This window comes from Myotis brandtii, unplaced genomic scaffold (genome assembly GCF_000412655.1).
Source record: "Myotis brandtii unplaced genomic scaffold, ASM41265v1 scaffold513, whole genome shotgun sequence".
In the NCBI taxonomy this organism is placed as follows: domain Eukaryota; kingdom Metazoa; phylum Chordata; class Mammalia; order Chiroptera; family Vespertilionidae; genus Myotis; species Myotis brandtii.
Genome location: NW_005369552.1, coordinates 4,329,060 through 4,352,446, shown reverse-complemented (window position 1 = coordinate 4,352,446; position 23,387 = coordinate 4,329,060). Strand labels below are relative to the sequence as shown.

Here is a 23,387-nt window from a genome sequence, read left to right as displayed (position 1 = left end):
CCTCCTAGGCAGCCATTGGCTCCTCACACTTCACCCAGATTTGGTACTGATTGGTCAGTTTCTATGCCAGTCAGTGTCTCTGGGCCTATCAATGGGGCCTGATCAGAAAGGCGGGGCTGATTAGCAGCCCTGGTGGAGGTCTGGAGAGAAATGGAGGCCCGGCTGCTGGAGAGAAAGAGAGAGGCAAGTGCTGATCAACAGCTGTCACAGAGGCTACGGATCAGACCCTGCTTCTCTCTTCATGCCTCTCTCTGGGCCTGATTCACAGCCCCCTCAGCAGTCAGTGCTGGGTCGCTGACTGTAGGACTGACTTCCGGTTGGTTGAGCCTCCAGTTGTGATGGACCCAGGGTTTTTATATATTAGGATTATTGTATAAAAGAACTAGAACACCATCTATAATCCAGGGTCAATCACATAAGTTTGAATATCCACTAAGATTTCAAGTCCAACTACATACTTCCACATTCACTAAATGGGTTGAACTGGATGGTGTGAATCTAGAAGCATTTACAGCTACAACACACTGCAAGGGTGAATGCAGGTAGGTGTCATTTAAATAGGCACCCTTTGTTGTACTTGTGTTACAATACAGTTTCAGTCCTTTTAGAAATATTTTTGCCTCAAAAGACTGTGAGTGAGATCAGTTAACCAATTCACTAAATAACAAATTTTCATTGAGATCTTAGTGTGGACAAGGTCTTCTGCAAAGTTCTGTGGAGAGTACAAAGGTAGATTTAAAAAGATAATCTGAAAGATTTTTAGAATTTAATTCATTCAGTCCCAATATACCACAAGGAAGTGTTGGGTTGAAGAGCCAATGGAAGAGCAATTGAATTTAGAACAGCATTCATTAATTCATTTATTCAGTCATCAAATATGTACTGAAGGCCCCTCTACTGTAAGCATTGTGCTAACTGATGGGGGTTTTGAAAAAGCAGGCATGCCTCCTGTCCTCACACAGTGGATAGTACACAGGGGAGACAAGCAATATATAACAAACACACCCAGAAATATAATTACAAAACAGGAAGTGCAGTGAAAGCTGCTGCAAGAGAGACACAGGGGAAACATATCTGTGATTGTGGGGTCAGGACAGGATTGCTGACAGTGAAGCTGAGACCTAGAAATAACTGATGATAGATACCGTCAGAGAAGGCATCAAGGCAGAAGAGAATAGGGCTTGGGGAATTATATCAGTGGGAAAAAGGTCACTTCATAGTGGCTCACTTGCTCACTTCCTCTGGTTTCATTATAGGCTCTTTGGGCCAACCACGTCTTCTCTCTGCTATATAGCCTCTACCCCTTCACCCAGATTATCCTCCCACAGAGCGCTAGCTGCCTCTTGATATAATAGTAACATATTTATATTTGTTATCTGTTTCCTCCTCTACAATTCAGGGCAAGGAATTTGTTTTGTTCCTCTTGCATCCTCACTTTCTAGCCTAATACCCAGTACTCAATAAATATTTGTTGCATTAATGAGTAGGAAGCATTAAGACATATAAAGTTGTGAATTGTTTCTGGCTTAGAAACCCTACATTCAACTCAAGACTGACATCAAGTCTACTGAGAGAGCTTTTTTTGCAAACAAGCAGAATGCTGACAAATAAAGCACCAACATGCCCAGGAGTAGAATATTATATCAAGGACGACAGCACATTACTTCAGTAGAGAATTTGATTAATGGTATGTTGAGAATGTCTGGCTTATGAAACCTTTACAGTTGAGTTTGTCAAAGTGAAGGTTAGGACTCATACTAGTAACTTGACCATGAAGCCAATTTAAGGGGTGCTGACCATTGTGACTGCGACAATAAACAGGAAGCCACAGAAGACCAAACAGCAGAGTGATGCAGACTGCAAAGTGAGGGCAAGCACTGTTTCACAGAACTTGTTTTCAGTCTGTGTCTACAGATATGTAAGTGTGCATGCTCGGGGGCATCATGCAAAGCATGTTTCTCACTGTTGGTTGTGGTCTAAAAGGCTCTGGAGGCCGTGGGAACAGCTGTCACATGCAGATTTTATCTGAACATGAGGCTCGGTCCTACCCCAATGGCAAACCCAGCTTCTTCACCTATTTTCTTAGAACCATCTTTAAGCCAGACGTCAAGGCAAGAGAACAAGTTTGAACAGAAGTTTCTGCAGCTGTGTTAGTGGGCACATTATACAGGGACCCACCCGAAAGAGACAATGAGGATGGTGCAGACTGTACGTGTGGGGACTGCCACCAAAAAGCAATGCCAGAGACTGATGTATTTTGACAAATAAAGGCCACAAACCAAAATTTTAGCTGTTCTCCTCCAGGATCCCCTTAGAGATAACATGATGAGGGGAGTGACCGGAAGCAGAGTCTAATGTTAATGTGTCTTTGTTAATATAATGTACACCAGAGGCCTGATGCATGCATTCGTGCATGGGTGGGGTCCCTCAGCCTGGCAGAGGGGCCGGCCGGCAGGGGGGAGGGACCACGGGAGATTGGCCAGCTGGCCGGGGGAGAGGGGTATGGGAAATCGGCTGTGGTAGCACACTGACCACTAGGGGGCAGCTCCGGTGTTGAGCGTCTGCCCCCTGGTGGTCAGTGCACATCATAGCGACTGGTTGACCACTCATTCCAGTTGTTCGGTTGTAATGGTTGCTTAGGCTTTTATATATATAGATTATATCATAAAGTAATATACATATAGTTACAATATACATGACAACATGCATTTTATTACTATATATACACACACATGTGTGCAATAACATACATAAAAATATGTACAGTATATATAACATGCATATGCATTATATAATATACTAGAAGCTCAGCGCATGAAATCGTGCAGGCCCGCCCATCCGCGCGTGTGGCCTCCCCCCACCCACACTCACAGCCCTGCCCACCCACGCAGGTCTTTGGTTGTTACAGCGTTAGGGCCACAGGCCTTTTATAATATAGATATGCTAACACAAGGTAGATTTCCAGCATCTATGGCAAGGGAAGCACTTCCAGTGCATAGTGGAAGCTCTACAAACATGTGTAAATAAATTAACTGAATAAGTAAAATCCTTTATAGTCTTATAGTTTTTTTGTCAACATCAAAATATTTATTAAATTTCTGGTTCCTATGTGCTTATTTATTTAGATGCCAACTCACATAATATATTTTAAGTTTTATTAAATTCTTAAGTAATTATGGAACTGTACAATGACTATGTGTAAAATGTCCTTGATACATGACTACCTTAAGTTTATAATTTAAGATAGTACTAACTCTACCAATTCACAGAAACATATTAGTTGTTCTTGATCTCTTATAAAAGGTAAGTTTATACATTGTGAGCAAGAAAGGCAATGAGTAAAAGAGGAATCAAGGTGCTTACCAGACCATGGGAGTGGTCTGTTCAGTTGAAACACAGTGAGGGTCTGTATCATTTCCAGAGATACCAAACAACAAAAATATGAGGCATTACACATAGGTCCTGTTATAATGCAGCATTTTTCACAATATATGAAACCACAAGTTTTATCATTCAACTTGTATGCTTGTTATACATTAAAAAGAATATCTTGAGAGAGAAAAGGTTCCCCAACACACCTTCTACTTTATAAACCACTAAGTAAGAGGTAAACTAATGACTGATAGAGATTTTATTTCTAGAAAAACAGAATGGTATTATATGTAAATATCTATTCATTTTATTAGAGACAGTTCAGTAGAATAATTAACAAGTAGTTAAGTCTCTCAAATCATTAATAAACAAAATGTTTTTCCTCTATTAGAGTAAGATGTTGTGTTTATCATTTACAAATTAACTTTTTCTACCTTCATTAAATAGAAAGTTAAACAGTCAACATCCAAGATGCATGTAATTAACCCCATGCCATAAAAGTTTTCTCTCATTAATTTTCAGAACCCTTGTACAATATTGCCTGCAGGGTTGTGCTAGAACTAATGTAACCAAGCTACTCTCAGATAAAGAAGATGCAGCAAAATGCAATTTGGATCCATTTAATGTTGGTTGGCATATGGTATCCTGTTTTTAAATTCATAAACAAAAAAGAAAAACATTTAATTTTTAAATGTCGGAGAAGGCTAAGGCAGAAGCAAATGAAAAGCTTCTTTCAGCCAATTTCAATGTTTCAAACAAAACTAATAAAGATATTTATGCTTGAGAGGAAATCAAGCATAAATCCTACCTCTGCTGTAATACTGAATGTGATGGTATTAACCATTTTCCAAACATGTACTAGCTATTTTTACTGATTAGCAATTTTACAGAACAGACAGTTATGCTGAATCTTTTAGTGAAACTTCAGTGCCCAGAAAATTCCTTTATATCATAGCTTGTTGTTCCATAAACTCAGTACAATAATGACCAAATCTTATCCCTGAAATACTGCAATCCCAAACAGAAAATGGGCATTCCCATTTTCTCTAGGCATTCCTCCTCTCTCTGAACAGCAACATTATAAATAATAGCTCCCCCTATTCCACCCACTGAGACCCTCCCTACACTCAGCATTTAATAACCACTTACTCCCCGCTACCCCACACATACCACACACACACACACACACACACACACACACAGCCTTGAGTACCTACCGAGCCCTTTGATGAAGCTGATCACACAAGATCTTCGCCAACAAGCTGCTGTAATCTCCATGAGCCTAAAAGGAACCCAAACTAACAGTCCGGAACCAGTTCACAGACTATGCTCCCAAGCCAAAAAAACATAATGACAGGCTCCATGATCTCTCTACCACCATGAGTGTCTTGGCAACAAGAGAGGACTCTTTTATTTTGGGCCCAAGGTGTATTTTCAGTCAGGTGCTGAAGACCTACAGTAGAAGACAAACTAAAACAGGTCTTCCTTCCAGGACAGACTGTTCACACCAATGGGACAATTTTTAGCTGCTCAGTAAGACGGTGACCTATAACTCGCAGAGTGCCCATGTGTCTATATTTATCCACAAGAACATGCAATGCTGACAGATGAGTGAAGCTGCTCCAAGTCCTCTTGGGCCTGAGCTGGACCCACACAGCATATCACACACAGTCCATGCATACTAGGCACACACGTTTGACCCACAGATTTCAACCCCTGGGCTGCTGTACTCCTGTGACCCAAGAAGTGTAAGAGCAGAGATTGCACAGGCTGCGTGATAAACCATTGCTTTGGGGACGAGGAGCTCTTGACCACAAGTACAAACAGCTTGAAACAGTTTCAATTCTTACAGACTGAAGCAGCAGCTGAGAGTCCCCATGTGGAGCCAAGAGTCAGTGAGAAACCTATATCCTTACAGAAAATCAGATGATGAACATTCACTGACATACTAGTAAAGGGAAGTGATTGTGTTTAAGTCTACAGTTATGTTATTTTAAAAGGCACAGCCTAAATTGACTAGTTAAAAGCTTAATTGATAAGACCAAGAAGGAGACAATTTTGGCAAATTATACCTGTTTCACCTTCAAAAGAAAACAGGGTTAGGCTAGTGAGGAAACCAAGAAGGAAAGTGCAGTTACCTAAAAGCAAAACACAAGTGTGACTAATTCATCTTTCAATGGGTATTACATCTGACAGAAGGATTTCATGAGGGTCAATGAAAATCCATTTCTTTACTAATACAGCTGTGAAGTGTAGGAAGCCCAGGTAGTTTCTATTATTGTTTTACTCAGAGTAATGGAAGGTTTTCTTTAGCAATATAGGTTGGAATTACAAAACAGTATGATCTGGAGCATTGAACTAACATTTCACAGGAAGGAGAAAAGTGTTTCAATTAGCAAATTGAGCACTTAACATGATTCAGCAAGCTAAGCACCAGCAGAGAGCCCCATGGTACCACTATGTCTCAGGTTTTATGACACCTTTTTAAAAGTGTTGACTGAGGTGCATATGGGCCATTTAGTTCATGTTTCACCAAAAGTGGCCAAAACAATTATAATAGTGTGCCTGTGGAGCTATCTGTGTTTTGAGTAATACGGCTTCTTTTTTGATTCTCCTCTTCTATATCTAAATTGGAATCCAGAATCAACTGAAAGTTTGCACTTTGTCAGCTTCAAGTCTCTAGTGCTATTATTAGACCAACCTTTCAATGATGTAACTGTCATCCCATTAAAAGAACATTACTTAAAACAGCCTCATAAAAATATTTAACAAGTGTTTGTCGCTGTATTTTTTCATTCTTTTTACAGATACCAATTAACAAACAATATTTAAGAGAGGTGCAATAAAGAAAAAGTAGAAAAGAGAACTAATATTCATGGGGCACCGAAGTTGACTGGTGTACTCTGCTCGGCACTTTTCATGTATTATTTTATTCAGTCCACACAGCAACCTTGTAAGGTGGGTATTGCCATCTCTATTTCTGAGTTGATGAAGAGGAATAGAAGTAAGATTGCTCAAAGTCATTCAAATATAGGTTTGTCAGACTCTAGAGTCACTACATTGATTAATTTATATCGAGTACTTTCCTTAATATACATTGGGACTTCTAAAGAATGGTAACCTTACAGTATTTGCCTTTGAATACATTTAAGAGAAGCCCCCAAATTATCTACTTCTTTCCCCAGACATGTTACATGTTCAAAACCCAGCTGAATCCAGAATATGCAGGCTTCTTTGCTGCCCTCCCTACTCTGTTTGTCTTGGGGCAGCCTGGCTCTCACTGGTGTGGGGAGCAGCCTATGAGAATGAACCACCTTTGGATCCTGAGGGTCCAGTAAAAGTTTAATTAATGAATAATCAAAACAGATGCCATGAAATCCGTCTATTAAAACTCAGAGCCATTGTTACAGGGCCCTCACTTCACTTCACCCATGTCCAGTCCTCCTGAGGTAGACATCATTCTAACAATCCTGATTTCTCAACAAATTATAGGTGGCATACTGATGGTTGAATGAGTGACGATTGTCAGCTGATGGCTGATATTCATAAAAAAGTCAGAAAACAACAACAAAAAGCAGACATAAAACTTATGAAGGATAAGCAGCCTAAGGATACTTAAATATAAAAAGAGAGAGCTCTTAACATTTCGAGAGCCCCAAAGATACCCATATATTATGGAATCATTAATAATGAACATATTTGCGGATGGTTTGACTTCATTCAGACATGGCTAAATTATGACAGCATTCTATAACACAGACACATACTGTGAATAGTGAAGTGCAAGAATTCTATAAAATTTATTAAATTGGAATGTTTTGACACTTTAAGGGTTAAGCTTCATGATCAGGAGAAATTTACTCAGGGATTATTTATTCCCTGACAATAAATATCTTGCATTTAAAATAGATCATGTAGCCCTGGCTGGGTGGCTCAGTTGGTTGGAGCATCATTCCATACACTAAAAGGTTGTGAGTTTGATTCCTGGTCAGAGATCATATCTATGTTACGGGAGGCGATCGATTGATGTTTCTCTCTCACACTGATGTTTCTCTATCTCTCTCCCCACTTCCTCTCTCTCTAAAATCAAGAAAAAACATATCTTCAGGTGAGGATTAGAAAAACAAACTATATCAGTGTAATCTCAATTTAACAAATAAAATAAACTGGATTGCTGGCATGTTTAATTAATAGTTCCATAATTACTCTCCTATTCTAATTGAATAATGACTTTAAAGTTGATGCTTTTTATTTCTTTAACATTAATCTAATATTCATAAAAAGTTTCTTTCTGCTTCTCTGTGGCATGGTGGCATGACTTGTAAATATTTTTAAGTGCAAATAAAAGTTCAAACATGATTCTTCTACCTTCACAAGCTTAGAAGTTGTGAAGAAAGTTCCTGAGTTCATTTAGTTTACCTCACTGCTCCAGGAAAAACTATTCTTAAGCTATTGGCTGACTGATAGCTACAGTATTAGGATGAAGGTTAGTCATGTAACCACTCATTAAATGTAGCCTCTAGATTCTATTCACCTTTCTTAATGTATAGTCAATCTACTCAATTATATTATGGAAAGCAGAAAATAGCCTTTAGACACAAACTCAAGACTTTTGTTTTTAGCTTGGAGAATAAAATCAATATTTTAAATGATTATATCCAGCGGTTCTCAACCTGTGAGTCGCGACCCCTTTGGGGGTCGAACGACCCTTTCACAGGGGTCGCCTAAGACCATCGGAAAACACATATATAATTACATATTGTTTTTGTGATTAATCACTATGCTTTCATTATGTTCAATCTGTAACAATGAAAATACATCCTGCATATCAGATAATTACATTACGATTCATAACAGTAGCAAAATTATAGTTATGAAGTAGCAACGAAAATAATTTTATGGTTGGGGGTCACCACAACATGAGGAATTGTATTAAAGGGTCGCGGCATTAGGAAGGTTGAGAGCCACTGATTATATCACTTTAATATCATTCAAAACTCTAGGGCAGGGCTGGGCAACCTTGTTGTGAGTGGGTGCCAAAACCAGCAAAATCTCTGACTCAAAATTCTTCTGCGTGCCAACCCTAATTTTTTGAGAACATGTTACGCCTACTTGATATCTCTTAAGGTGTACGTATGTGAAGAACCTTGAAGAAATAATAAAATTCATTCGAGCGACAAAAACACAGTATATGATGATGAAAAATACATTTATTTTTTAATGTATACATGTACACTGATAGTCCGACAGAAAACTTTATGACTCCGTTTGATATTATCAGTGGGACTTTTGCTGCCGAGAGAAACATAGAAATTTATTCCCCTTTCGTTAGTACCGGTGGCCAAAGCGAGAGAGAAGGTTTCATTTTTATAGAGTGAAATTTTGAATAAGTAGGTGAGGCGGTTGTCTTGTCAACGAAAACCCGTTGCGTCTGAGGCTGAAATCAAAACACTGGTCGGATCTAGGAAGGCAGGGAGAGTTAAGGCAGAGGCATAGAAATTGCTCTTCCCCTCTCTCGTCAATCCATGTCTATGGTCTTTAAGATAACTTGTTATGTAAAATTATTTATTTATCTAAGATGCACCTACACTGAATTTATCTGAAAAATAAAAAAGTCGATATTAAGAAAAAAATTGTAAATGGAAGATTATAAGAGAGGGTTTCGCGTGCCAGCAAAAGTTACTGGCGTGCCATGTTTGGCACGCGTGCCAGGGGTTGCCCACCCCTGATCTAGAGTGATAAGAAGCTTAAGCTAATGTTGATTATTTTTTCATCGTTGGTATTAAAAGTCCAACATTTTTCACTGAGACTTGAGAATCAGTTTGGGATAAATTTAATGAAATAGTTCAGTAATAATAAGGTTACACTTATTTGCATGATCACATGCATATTAGCCTTTCTATAAATTTAATAAATACAAGTATTAAAATATTATCACAGAAATATGGCAGTTAACAATAGTTGCCAGTGCCAAAAGTATTATTATATCATTTTACTATTTTTCTGTGACTAACATAATTCATTTGTATTAAAAAATCTTTCCGAGAAAAAGAACTTCTGAGGCTGTCTTAAGTTAGGAACCAAATTAAGTATAACACAAGCAAACATCACCTGTCTTCCCTGTGCCATTGTGCTTAAAAGTCATGGCTCTAGTTGTAGTGGCATTTTCCAAGCATATCATTACCTAAAGACATATGCAGCAAACAAATATGACCTGCAGATGCTTACCAAGAAGGCCTCGGAAAACAGTAGAACCAAACCATGGTTAAGGCAGTGTTCTACCAACAGGTGTGAGATGCTTATGAGTACAGACTGTCTGAACCTACAGAGACTCACTTTAAACCTCCAAGTGTCAGCCATTCTCTTATAAATTAAACCCAACCTTGGAGAGGGTAACCAGAATGGATTAGATGTTAATGAGAAGGGGAAACATTTATACGTGTTAGAAACACTCTAAATGCTTTTTCTCCAAAAAGTTTTCTTTTAAGATTTCCATTAAACAGCTTATAAATAATCCCCACTTCTCCAACCATAAGTGCAACCCCTAACTGAATCGTTCTCTAGCTTACAGTATTTTAATTATATTATTTTAGACAACATTGATTCTGTTTCTTGAATTTAACTCACTTATTTTGGGGGGAGGGGTCTGACAAAAGCCCAAAGCTTGGAGTTCTATAAAAAGTAACGATTCCAAGACCACAAGAAGACCTACAGAATCTGAACCTCTGATGAGGCTAGAGTCTGCCTGTTTTGTAAAGACTCCATAAGTGCTGCCAGATTTGGAAGACACTGATAGCTTCTGGGAATCTTATATAATAAAAGGCTACTATGCAAATCGACCGAACGGCTGAATGACCAGTTGCTATGACACGCACTGACCACCAGAAGGCAGACACTCAATGCAGGAGCTGCCCCCTGGTGGTCAGTGCACTCCCACAGTGGGAGCGCCACTCAGCCAGAAGCCGGCCTCATGGCTGTCTAGCGCAGCAGTGGTGGCAGGAGCCTCTCCCACCTCCGTGTCAGTGCTAAGGATGTCCGACTGACGGCTTCGGCCCGCTCCCAAGGGGCCATCAGTCAGACATCCCCCGAGGGGTCCCAGACTGCAAGAGGGCGCAGGCCGACAAATGTTGTGCACCAGGCCTCTAATATTTAATAAGTGGTAATTGAATATCCTGTAAACTGTCTCCCCAGACAGGAGAATGCAAAGGAGTTCAAAATAGTTACCATCATAAACAAAGCTATCAAGCAAGTAACTTCACATCTATAACTCAAACATAAAGAAGAATCAGGAAGTAAATTTAAAAACCTTGGGGTTCACTTATGCTGTCCTTAATTTGTTTCTTACCTTAAAACAGCCTCATGGTTTCCTTTTCTCTGTCCCTAATAAATGTCACAAAATTCATGTTCTTTAGACATAGATCCGTGGTCGGCAAACTGCGGTTCTCAAGCCACATGCGGCTCTTTGGCCCCTTGAGTGTGGCTCTTCCTAAGCCTTAGGAGTACCCTAATTAAGTTAATAACAATGTACCTACCTATATAGTTTAAGTTTAAAAAATGTGGCTCTCAAAAGAAATTTAAATCGTACTGTTGATAGTTGGCTCTGTTGACTAATGAGTTTGCCGACCACTGACATAGACTAATGCAAGCTCTCACTTCAAGTCTATTTTTTTTTATCTATAATTCAAGCTAGCTTATTTTTTTAGTTTTTACACCCTCAGCAAATTCTAGAAAGCATTCACACAATTAATGACAATGACATCAAAGGCAGGGCAACGCCATTCAGTTTAGAGTAAACCTCTTAGAAACCCTTAATAGTCCTTAAGGACGCGTCTGAAGAGCTGCCCAAAACAAAAAAGAGGTGTGTGTTGAAGATGACACTGTATCAACAAAGGGTGAAAACTTCTGAAGGATTTTCATCCAGAACATCTAAATACTTAATAAAATAAAACTGGCCATGGAAGCTCTGATTGATTTATTCACTGGCATTCATGTAGGTACAGTTAGAATAAAAGTAAATAACTATTTGCATCTAAGAAAGCATCATTGGAATCAAGATTTGACTGGTCCTGGAAACATTAACCTTTTTTATAAAGTATCTGTATTCTGGTGAAATGTTTAATGCTAGGAGCTCAAGCAATTAGCTCATATCCTTTTGACCATTAAAAAAAAAACACATAGGAACTAACAGTGTCTAAGAACTGGTTAAATTTTGAATGTTAGGGAACTATTTAGCTAAATACTCCACAGCCATTACCATGAAGCATGTGTACTAGTTTTATTTAGAAGCAAAAGATAAATTTCCAAGATAAATTTATACATAGAAATGTACATAGTAAAAGCATCACTATTTTGAGGTCTATAATGATAGTTTTTCTGTCAAGTTAAATTTTACCTTTACAAGTGCAGTCAAGGAGCAGGGAGAAAGCATAGTCACAAAGTTCTTTACTACTAAGGAGGTCTCTTTTCCCACAACCTTATCTCTACAACCCTGCTCTGTCCAAGGGGTCTGTCAAACAACTCAGTCTATAACATGTCCTTCTCCACATACCACCTTGTATTTGGGGTTGGTGAGATTTGGAGGACTAAAAAATAGCCCCAGAAAGGGTACTCCTTCATGTAAGACACTAAGTATCCAAATCAGGGACATCAGTTAGACACCTGCACACAAATGAGGCAAAATATGAACTCCATGGCAGCATGGACCCATATGGCCACGTGTAAGGGCTGTCTCTGCCACACACTAGCCATGGAACCATGGGCAAGTTATGCAGCCTGAGACTCAGACTTCATCTGCAAAGATAATGAATTCAGAGGCATGTAAATTCTGCAGCATTTTACATTTTTTTAATCCTCACCCGAGGATATGTTTTATGGATTTTTTTTTTTTTAAGAGAGAGAAGGGAGAGAGAAACACTGATTAGTTGCCTCCAGTAAGTGCCCCAATTGGGGATTGAACTTGCAACCTTTTGGTGTGTGGGACAATGCTCCAACCAATTGAGGCACTTGGCCAGGGCAATCCTACAGCATTTCAGACATAACTAAACATTCCCTAGGTTGATCTAGAATGTTTCGTTCAAAGGAGATCTCATAGCTCTATCAGGCAGAATGTCAGAAGTCACCATTAAGCACAGTCAGTATAAGGCAACTCCCAAAGTGAAATCCAGGTTTAGAATGTCCTCATTTTGTAATGTGAAATAATTCTGCAGCCTAAAAGTCTGAGGACTGACTGAAAAACAATTCAAGATAATCCTATCTGTGGTGTTCAGCACTAGCCACATCTAGCTAGTAAGCACTTGAGATGTGGCTGGTGCAACTGAGTTACTGAATTTTAATTTTAATTAGTTTAAATGCAAATTTAAAAGCTGATGCCTGCTTCAGTTATTGGCACAATTTTAAGTATGTTTGGAACAATTTACATATGGGAACTACATTTGTAAGTGTAAATTTTACAAAATTTAAATATAAATCAAGTAATTTTGGTGAATTTGGTGTCCAAATTTAGATGTGCTGATGCTGTAAAACACACATTGGATTTTGAAGAATTATTCCCCTCAAAAAGAATGTAAAATATTTCATTAATAATTTTTATTCTGTTTACATGTGTAAGTGATAATATTTTAGATATATTAGATTAGGTAAAATGCTTTATTAAAATTAATTTCAAAGCCTGTTTAATGTTGCTACTAGAAAACTTAAAACTTTGTAGGTGTCTCACATATATTTCTACTGCACATGCTGTTCTCCAGATCAATTACTGCTCTATAAAACTTAGAAATAGTAAACAATTTTTGTGAATAAACAAGAAAAGTCATTAAGAAAAGCCACAATGTTGCATATTCATTAATTAGTAAATACCTATAGTCATATATATTCACAAATAAGTGATAAAAATATTGATTTGTTGATTCAATAAGCAAAGATCTATTAATCACTTCAAAAAGTATTGGGCTGGGTGAAACTGAGAGATGGTTATCTCTACAGCATTTGAAAACTGAGAAAAATCAAAGTAACTTGCTCAAGATCACACAGCCAATAAATGCCAAAAAAGGGGGCTCAGTTGCAACTTTTCTGGCTCAGAAATGTGTATTCTTCCTGCTACACAAGATTGCCTCCTAGAAGCTGAGAAGCAAAGACACCATTAAAGGTTATCTCATGGCTCCCAAATCCATATAAATGTCACAATATAAAACTGACTAGGGACCGTATTTTTAAACATCTTAATACTTCCTTAGCACTGTCTATATCACCCACATTGGAAATGATTACTAATTGATTTGTGATAGCTCCTGTATTGACATCATCTCTCTTATCCTGGGTTCTCCTGCAGGGTTTTACACACTGTGGGTTCTTAATGAATATTTGTTGATTTGGTCAAATTTAACTGTGGGAAACTGATATAGGGTTAAGCCTCGGACTGACCTGCTGGCAAAGTCACAAACAAGTCCTAGCTTAGAGGGCACAGTCCTCTTAGCATAATTAGGCTTGACCTTATAACACTCCCTAGATCTTATCTGGGAAGCTAATGGGCTGAGGAAGTGCAGGAAGTGTAACCATGGTCAAAACAAGTGAAACTCACAAGAACTGTGTAACTATGGTAACCACTACCTTGTTTACCCCTCACTATAAAAAGCTTGGTGAGGCCTGAGCACAGTGGAAGTCCTTCCTCTTGAGTTGGACTTGCTCGCCTGGTCCCCCATATTCCCAAATTATCTTGTGTCTTTTCTATTTCATTTGTGTGCGGCTCCACTTCCAGACCCGAACCCTGAACCACGCAGGACGTGGAGGGAAACACTTACGACATTTAACTTTTTAAAACCACATCTGTGTGGAAAGAAAGCTGGTAAAACTGTATGAAAATTGTGAATTCCTAATACTGGCTTGCATTAGGCACACCACTATTCAATTTATACTATTACCACAGCACAACCATTGTCATCATGTGCACACAGTTTATTGGGCTCAGAGACTTAACTCCCACCTGAAAACTCAGGAGTAATTAGAGTTAAATATAGTTAAGCGGAAAATAACCTGGGAAATGTGCCTGTAAGTTTTTGGTGGGCTCCTTCTCATTCCCGGACGTGATTCTGGAATTCCCTTCCACCTACTCTGGCCAGCCACGGCACCACTCCCTTCCTTTGCTTCTTCACTCTAACTGCACACTTTGTGCTTATATTCCTTTTCCTCCCAATCCTGCCAACACATCTCTTTCAAACACCTTTTGAAAATTCCACTTGTACCACAAAACCTCCTTTAACCAAATAAGAGGGAAACAGATATTTTGCTGATCCAACTACGTACTGGGATGCACTAATGTTGAGCTCCCTCCCAAATCAGAAGGGGTGAAATATGTATCTATAGCCCAACCAGCATGGCTCAGTGGTTGAGCGTAGGCCTATGAACCAGGAGCTCACTGTTCGATTCCCACTCAGGGCACATGCCTGGGTTGCTGGCTCCATCCCCACCCAGTGTGGGGCATCCAGGAGGCAGCCGATCAGTGATTCTCTCTCATCATTGTTATTTCAATCTCTTCTCCCTTGCCCTTCTTCTCTGAAATCAATAAAAATATATGTTAAATATGTATCTATATGGATGAAGTTTTCTTACTACATAATCTCTCAATTTGAGTTATTATCTCTGTTCTCAACTGTATTTCTATAAGTTCATCTACTTGAATAATCCTCAGTAAGTGACATTTTTTAGAGTTTGTCCACATGCTGACATGTCTTCCTGAAATACTGTATGTGGTGGAAATATAATTATAGATTAATTTTAAGTTCCTTTATTTTGCAATACTCATCCAGAGAACTGAGAATGCACAACACAGTCTAGGCATAAACTTTACAACATCTTATTATGGCCTTAGGTGAATCTGCCTTACTTTCTTATGTGATGACATATCATTGGCCATTACCTATCAATTGTTAGAAGAGCATTCAGTGGCATTCTGGAGTAGTTACTGTCATGCTCGGGCAGGTCATAATAGTTAATAAAACTTCTAGACGTTTCCCCACTTAAGGGCAGGGAGTAGGCATTGGGAGATTCTGATTTAAGTAGCCTAAAAGGATTAAAATTAAATTGGCATAAAAACAGAAACAAACATGTCAGTGTCAATTCACCTAAGACTAGGAGAAATTTTCTCCTAGAGGGATTTATGAAAGTGTACATGGCCCAGCAAAGCACACTACTCTCCCTAAAAAGTAGAAAGAAAGTGACCTGCCAAACCATGTATGACTGCGAATACAATAAAAGCAGCTAACACAAATCAGCTTGGACTTGTTTCTTAAGAAGTGGTATCTTTGGGAGCCTTTATGATACATCAGTGTCCTGTGAAAATTAAAGTATATTTTCCTGGGAGAATTCCATATGTAAAAATTGGTTAGACAATGTAGGTTAATTGATACCCCACAACTATTCCAAAGTATCCAGAAGACTAGGCAGTATTAATAAGACACTTATTTGTATATTTCAGTGATTCAAGGTCATTTGGTTATCTAAATTTTATATTTCATTGACAAATAAAACAAAACAAAATCTTTGTCAACCTATAACCTGGGAATAACCATGAAACAAATTCACCACAGCCTACACACAGCAGCTGCAAATGCCTCTGTGTTATTTTCCTGCAATAAATCCACTGAGTATTGTCAAGAGAGAACTCTAGCATCACCTTTTGATCTCAACAAAAATATCCTATATAAAGAGCACAGCTTCTATTCGACATATAATTTCAAAACATGATTCCTTGGGCAATTGCTTCTGTTTCTCTCTTTCCTTAAGCAGCTTGCATGAACTACGTAACTTCACATGTTTTTATCACGCATTAAAATAAAGCACAGGCTGGATCAAAGGAAGATACAAAATCCTGGCCATTCTATCTTAGACAAGGTGTTTGGACCTGTTCCCTCCTCCCCACACACTTCCACTATGGCCTTACTGTGAGTCCTTGTCATCTCTTACTTGGGCTGTCCTCAAAATGATTCTCTCTACCTCCATTTTCAGCAGAGATTCCCCAAATCAGCTGGGATCTGACTATGTGGCTGCCTGCTTAAAGACCTGTGAGGCCGGCCCGATGCTTTCAGGAGAGAGCCCAGAGCCTTCAGCAGGTCCTTCAATTCTCCTTATAATATGACCCAACTTGCCTGTGCATACCATCTGTCACTCTTCTTTCGGGACCCTGGGATCCAGCTGTCACTCCCTGAACCTGGTCACTCTCTAAACCCGGTCACTTTCACACCTCCCTGCATTTGCTCATGCTCTTCCCTCTTCTCTGTAGTATTCCTCAAGTTCGAATGTCACAGCCTATTCCTCAGCCTCCTCCCTCCCATAAAATGGTGAATCACTTTCTCCTCTGGTGGAAGTATCCCTAGGTCCAAACACAATGCATGAGACAAGCAGAATGTGTATCTAATCAGCAGTTTTGTTCCCTGCAACTTCCTTGTGTCTCCCCCTCAGCAAAGCAGGCCGCCTTTGGTTGAAAGGCCACAGAAGGAGAGAGGTAAGCCTGTGGACTCACAGTGTCCTTACCCACCTCTGTGTCCTATACTATTAGGCATCTAATACTTTAAGAAGTGAAGGGGAGGGCTGTTGATTCACTCTCAGGACTTCCTGAAGCTGATTCAGGTGTGTCCAGTTTGGGCTGATGCTCTGAGTACATCCACCATATTCATCATGATAAAATCTTTGTGTTCAGAACTTTAGTTCTAGTAAGGCAACCAGCTAGTTTCTCCAAATATGAAACACCAGCATCTCTCACGTGGAGAAAAGACCTCGACCAGTAAAGAATTAAATTAACTTAGTAATTTCACTGAGAATGGTTTCCTTCCAATTTGGTAAAAGTGACTGGAAGGTGCCCTAGCCAGTTTGGATAGAGTGTGGACATGTGGACTGATGTATCCTGAGTTCAATTCCAGTCAATGGCATGTACCTGTGTTGCAGGCTTCATCCCTGGCCTTGGTAGGGGTGTGTGGGGGAGGCAACCAGTCTATATGTCTCTCTCACATTGATGTCCTTCTCTCTCTGTCTCTTCCCTTCCCTCCACTCTCTCTAAAAATCAATGGAAAAATATCCTCAGGTGAGGATTAACAAACAAACAAACAAGAGTGTGGCTGGAAGGTTAATTAGATCCAGGTAATTTAAATGACATTTAGACAAATATGGGAATAAGTTAAAAATTTTTTATAGAAAGCAATCTTTGACACTGTTGATTGATCAAAAGACAAAAACAAAAACAAAAAAACCCATCACATAAATATTCTCTCAAGTTGGCTGATCACTACATAAATTAAAAATTATTTCACTCTACTTCATTTTGAGCTTCCTGGACACATCTACCCAGGATTCAGTGAACACAATGATACAATCTAATTTGTAGAATCCACTAAAAAACACACAGGTGAGGGTCACAGAAGAAAAGAGACTTTATCTCAAGATTAGATGTTGAGTTACTGCTTGGAGTAAAAGAGAGAAAGACCCCAAAATACAAAATGTTGCTATTGCTTGCTGGGATCTGATCCACTGACAGGATAAGTTAAGTTTGGCCTTTATAAAGCTCCCAGACCCATCCAGGTAATTTTATTCACTCCATCAACGTTTAAACATTAATTCACAAGAGTCAATGTGTCCTGTACTGTGAAATGTCCTGGGAAATATAACAATGAACAGCCATTGACTCTTATCCAGGAGGGACCTAGATTGGCAAAGAATACTTACACAACAAAGCCGCCATTGCTACAATGGAAGTGTGGAGAAAGGGTAGGGGAAGTGGATGGTCAGAGAAGACTGAACCCTGAAGGTGACACTTGGGGAGAAGTTTGACTCCAGTCCAATAAACACACGCTTCAGATTCAATTCATGTGACACTTGCCGGAAATGCTGCCACAGTAGCATATCCTCACACAGGGCTCGTATTCAGTCATTTTACACAACTGTGAATGTGAAATAAAGGTATTTCACCTGGGACATCTTCAACATTTTACTTTCTGAAGTTCCAGAAACACGCCTCTTTACCAAAATGTCAGATCACCAAGTTGTGACAATGCTGTCACAAAGAGGCTCCAGGATTCTTCAATTCCTGGTCATATTGTCTTGGTAGTGGGAAGACATAATAAAACCATTAACTCACAGAGGAATTTAGACAAGCATTAAATAGGTAAATTAACAATAATAATGGCTACCACTTATCAAGCAATTACTAGAATGAGGCTGCATACTAAACATTTCATCAATGTTAACTCTGTTATGGCGCTATGGGATGGTATATATACATACATAAAAAGATATTATTCATTTATAAAGATACAGAGTTTAAGTACTCTACTCAAGGTCACATAGCAAGTAAGTGGCTGAGGCAAAGTACATGTTCATAACCCAAATTATATGAAAAAAGTAAATCTTACATAAATTCTTCCCACAGTATGTATTACAATCAAAATGAATAAATCCAGTGGTCAAAAAGCATAAGAATAGAAAAGAGATAACAGCAAAGTAAAACACGATGGCTCCTCCATGTGGAGAAGGACCCACAGGTCTGAGCTACTGCCCAATGTGGGTACTAAACCTCTCCTCACAGGGAACACAATGGAAAACTAGGTTGGCACAAAGGGCCTTTCTTCTTTGTGCCACCTGACCAGTGTTACATCACTTCCCTCTACAGCAGGGCTCAATGAAGAGTGGGACTCACTTCTGTTTCCATCAAGAAAAACTTAAAAGCAAATAACCTAAATGGGATGATTCTCCTGGTTCACTCTTCCGGACGTGATTAACTTCCCACTTAAGGTGGAAGAGACAGAGACTTGGACTCAAACTCTGAGTGCGCATAACTTTGCCAGCCCCAGCACTGTCAGGCATGGCTAGGTCTTTGCCATTAACTTAACACTCCATAAAGAACATTCTAACCTTCTCTCCATTGTGTGGTTCAATAGCAGAAACTTCATGAAAACAATGAACTGAACAAAACAACCAAGTCATCATCTTTCAGTATAAAACAGACCCAATCAAATGCAGACTGATATGGGGAAAGACATCCTAGGAACAGTATCAACAATTTCTCTCTGTCCTTCTTCCAGAGTCTGAAGAGCATTTTCATTCTCCTGGCCCAGAAGTGACAGTGTTTTAGTCACCCCCTAAAACAAAGACCTTGTCTGGCAAAACAATATGATATTGAATGAGCTTATCAGGACAGTTTGATGACTTATTTTGAGTATAAGGGACACTTGAGAATTGTCCAGTGGGCCTTCTGCCTTCTATCACTAAAGTGTATACACTTGATCACTGGTTAGATCCTTTGCTTGGGCTCATTTAATATTTTAACCAGATAATTATACTTATCTTTCAGTCTTTAACGTAACTTCAGGCAAAGCTTTTTTTTAATTTCTGTATTGGGCCCATCCAACCCAGGCTCTTTACATCTCAGCAGCATGAAAATGCACACAATTGTATATGTTACTCCTTTTACCTTAAAGAGCATTTCTAGCACTACAATAATAGTCCCATACCACCCGTGGTCATGACCATGATTCCAGACTGTGGGTCAGGGACTGAGTCCATTTCTGCATGCCACAGAACTCTCAAACCTACCAAAAAATAAATGGTTTGGATACATATGGATAACTAAATGAATTCAGATAACGACTTTCAGTTCATAATGACATCTTAATTATTCAATGTGTTCGTGACCATCAACATCAAAAGCACTTGTTACACAATCCCTGTGTAAGAAACACCACTCTCAGCACCAATACACAATCACAGGAACAAAGGTGAAGATCACACCCAGAGCTGTGACCAGGACCCGACTGTCCTGGAAGGTGATGGCAGCAGAGAGGCCAGCAAGGAAGAGTTTTGAATACTTTGGCTGGGAGGTGTATGACCTGGAACCAGGCCTTGGCAGAGGTGATGGTGACCAAGATGCAGATGTGGGAAATGTCATTGGGAAAGGAAAGCATGAGGCATTTTAGCAATGTTGTGAATAAATAACAGAAAAGGTTGAAAAGGACTCCAGTTTCTTGCGTGGGACTGACTGATAGTGAAATCCAGGATTTTTTATGAGGAAGCTGAGCACAACGAGGGACCTGGAGGAGAGAGATGAGGTCACAACTTCGCATGGGTAGGAAGAAAAGATTCAGCTTTGACGATGACTATCAGCAACACATGGAAATAACAGGGAAAACCTGGCCTCAGGGGTCAATGAGTGATATTTCTGTACAAACAATGATCACTCTTACTCATATACACAATTCATCTTTCGTGAGGTTGATTACCGTCATATTTTCTTGTGATTACTGATTCACGTAGGTCACTTTTACTAGACAATCCTGTCCTAAGAGCAGCGACTTGGCTCTTGTTCAGCTTGAAGTCATTTTAGGGTATTAGAATTTAAAATTCTTTTTCTGCTGTCTACACATACAGTACTTAAAGGCTGAAAGCAGCAGGTCAAGCAGCGTAGCCAAAGATGCATTCTTCATATTTTCAGGAAGAAACAGACATTCTAGGAGTTCCCCCCAGCAATGGTACCACAGTTGCAAGTTTGCACTGAAGGCTGAGAAATCAAGAAGCTGACTCTTTCAGCCATTTGGGTGTGAGGAGGGGGAGAGAGGATGAACAGAGGAGAAGAGGGCTGGGAAGGGCTCCTGCTGGGCCACCAGTAAGAATAGAGCTCCTGGAGCCAGAAGCAAATTTGAACCTGGCCTCGAGCACTTACTAAAACACTTACCTGAGGAAGGCTACTTGTTTATTTGTTTTAGTTTTTTCATCTATAAAATGGTATTTGGTGCAACAGGATCTGATGAAGTTTAAATGAGATAGTGCTTAGCACAGTGGCTGAAACAAATGGTCTAACTATTCTTAGACCATTGCAAGACGCAGCTTAAGGAGGCCATATTTAGGTAAAATAGTCAGTGAAAAAATCCTTTCAAATTAGTAGTTAAATCTGAACAATAAAATTCAAATTTAAACCTCATTGATAATATTGGTATTTCAACATAAATGGAAATATCTGAAAACAGGAAAACATTTTATCTTTTTTTTTGGTAATGGCAAAATTAAAGATTCTTTCTTTCTTTCTTTCTTTCTTTCTCTCTCTCTCTATCTCTCTCTCTCACTCTCTCTCAGATGAGGATTTTAAAAAAATAAACAAAAAAACTGTAATCTTTTCAAGTGACCACTCCTCAGAATATTCGAGAACTAAATGACACTGCCTCGGTTTACCCTTTTATAGTCAGAGATGCACCCCATACACCAGGAAGGCGGACAGCCTCCGAAATAACACAAAGCCTTCGAGACACAAAGCCTGAGCTCTATCTCATTGAGGCAACAAACTCCGCCTGTTTCCCGAAGGATAAAATAACTTCCTACAGCCAGCATGGCAAATTAGTAACATTTCAATGCAGCCACCACCATTTCTGGCAAACAACAGAAACAGGCACCGCGAGGACCGGCGCGGGCACTTACCCACCGCGACCCCCGGGAGGAAAGGGTGCCTTCAGCAGAGGCTCCGCCGGCTCCAAAGAGCAAAGACGTCCTCACAGCCCAGGGCACCAGCACCCTCTCTTTATACCCGCTGGCCACACGGCCCCAGCTGTTCTCAATTTAGGAAGCAGCATTTAGCCAGACTGCAGATCCCGGCCACCTGAAGAGGCTTCCAGGCCTTCTATCTCTCTCTCTCTCTCTCTCTCTCTCACTCTCTCTCTCTCTCTCTTCCTCCCTCCCTCCCTCCCTTCCTTCCTTCCTTACAGAATTATTAAGGATATTTTGTCTACTACTGTTGGATGGTCTTCAAATAAATAATTACTGTATTCGTTCATTTTGATCTAATGACAGATTTCAATAAACCAGTATATTTCTGCTCTGACCTGAGTTTCATCAATTTCATTTACTGTTCATAATTTTATCTTGCGAATAATGATGATAGGTAGCATTGCTTGGCATTTATCCTAGAGTCTAGGTTTCATTCCTGGCTCTGACACTTACAATGGTATGTGTAAAATAGGGTCATGGAGAAGATGAAAGAAAATGATAAATCTACCAAGGTACAGTTTATATTTTAAGGTGGCTACTATTGGCTGCCTCCTCTTCTCCCTTGGTTAAAGAATCCCTATTTTATTTGGGTAGCAGGTAGAAATCTTTGTCCTACAGAAGGTGGACCCACCCCAGTGCTGGGGCAATAAGCATCCTGATTTGTCTAAACCAACATGGTAATCCCAGTCAACCTGGCCAGTGAGTGGCATACAACCCAGTTCCAGTCAGAGGAAGGCAAGTGAAAGTTTGCCAGGATCTTTGGATAAATCCTCTTCTTTCCAAAAGAAAGACCTACCCTGGGCCTCCTTCTTTCCAGACTCTTAAGTAAAGCAAAAATGTTTAGAACTGAGGTGGCCATCTTGTGATCATGCAGTGACAAGTCTGAAGATGGGAATGTCTGGGTTCTTGTGTTTCTCAACCCATCTGCACCTCCCATCTCCAGGCTGTGGGTTATGCAAGCCCATTAAAAGTCTTTATTCTTTTAGCCATTATGAAATTATTCAGTTATTTATAGCAAAAATATCCTAAAATAACACACATTCCAAATCACTTGATGGCAAAAATTACTTCTATGTATTAACCATACCATTCTACTTGTGAACAGCATGTAGGTTACTGTACTGTGATTAGTGTCAAGAGGGATTTGGGGTTTAGAAATGAAAGTCACCTCAGAATCATACTCAATCCTTTCCAATTTATATATTTTCTTCAGTAAAGCAGCTGACGAACTTCAAAAAATAATAATTTGATTTTGAACTCTTTGCCCCTCTAAGAAAATCATAATAAGCAATAAATGCCTAATAAAATGGTTAACAAAAAAGAAGTGAAGGTAAACAGATTTTTGGATATTTAAAATGTGGAGGAATCTTCATCACTAATAAATATTTATTTTTCTTAAAGTTCAAGCATTTAAAATTGTTAGTTAAAAAAAATTGTTCTTGCCCTAACCGGTTTGGCTCAGTGGATTGAGTGTCAGACTGCGGACTGAAGGGTCCCAGGTT

At 39.4% G+C, this 23,387-nt stretch overlaps 1 protein-coding gene and 1 long non-coding RNA gene across 3 annotated transcripts in view; both read right to left on the bottom strand.

Annotated features, from left to right (window-relative positions):
- FRY (furry homolog (Drosophila)) overlaps positions 1 to 23,387 on the bottom strand; it is a 306,328-nt gene that overhangs the window by 188,439 nt on the left and 94,502 nt on the right. The gene's annotated exons all lie outside the window — the stretch shown is intronic.
- On the bottom strand, positions 8,639 to 13,933 carry LOC106727987. The gene is made up of 4 exons (XR_001364217.1): positions 13,924 to 13,933; positions 13,128 to 13,131; positions 9,484 to 9,492; positions 8,639 to 8,833 (listed from the first exon to the last, which is right to left on the bottom strand). It is a non-coding gene; the product is annotated as an uncharacterized LOC106727987 (long non-coding RNA).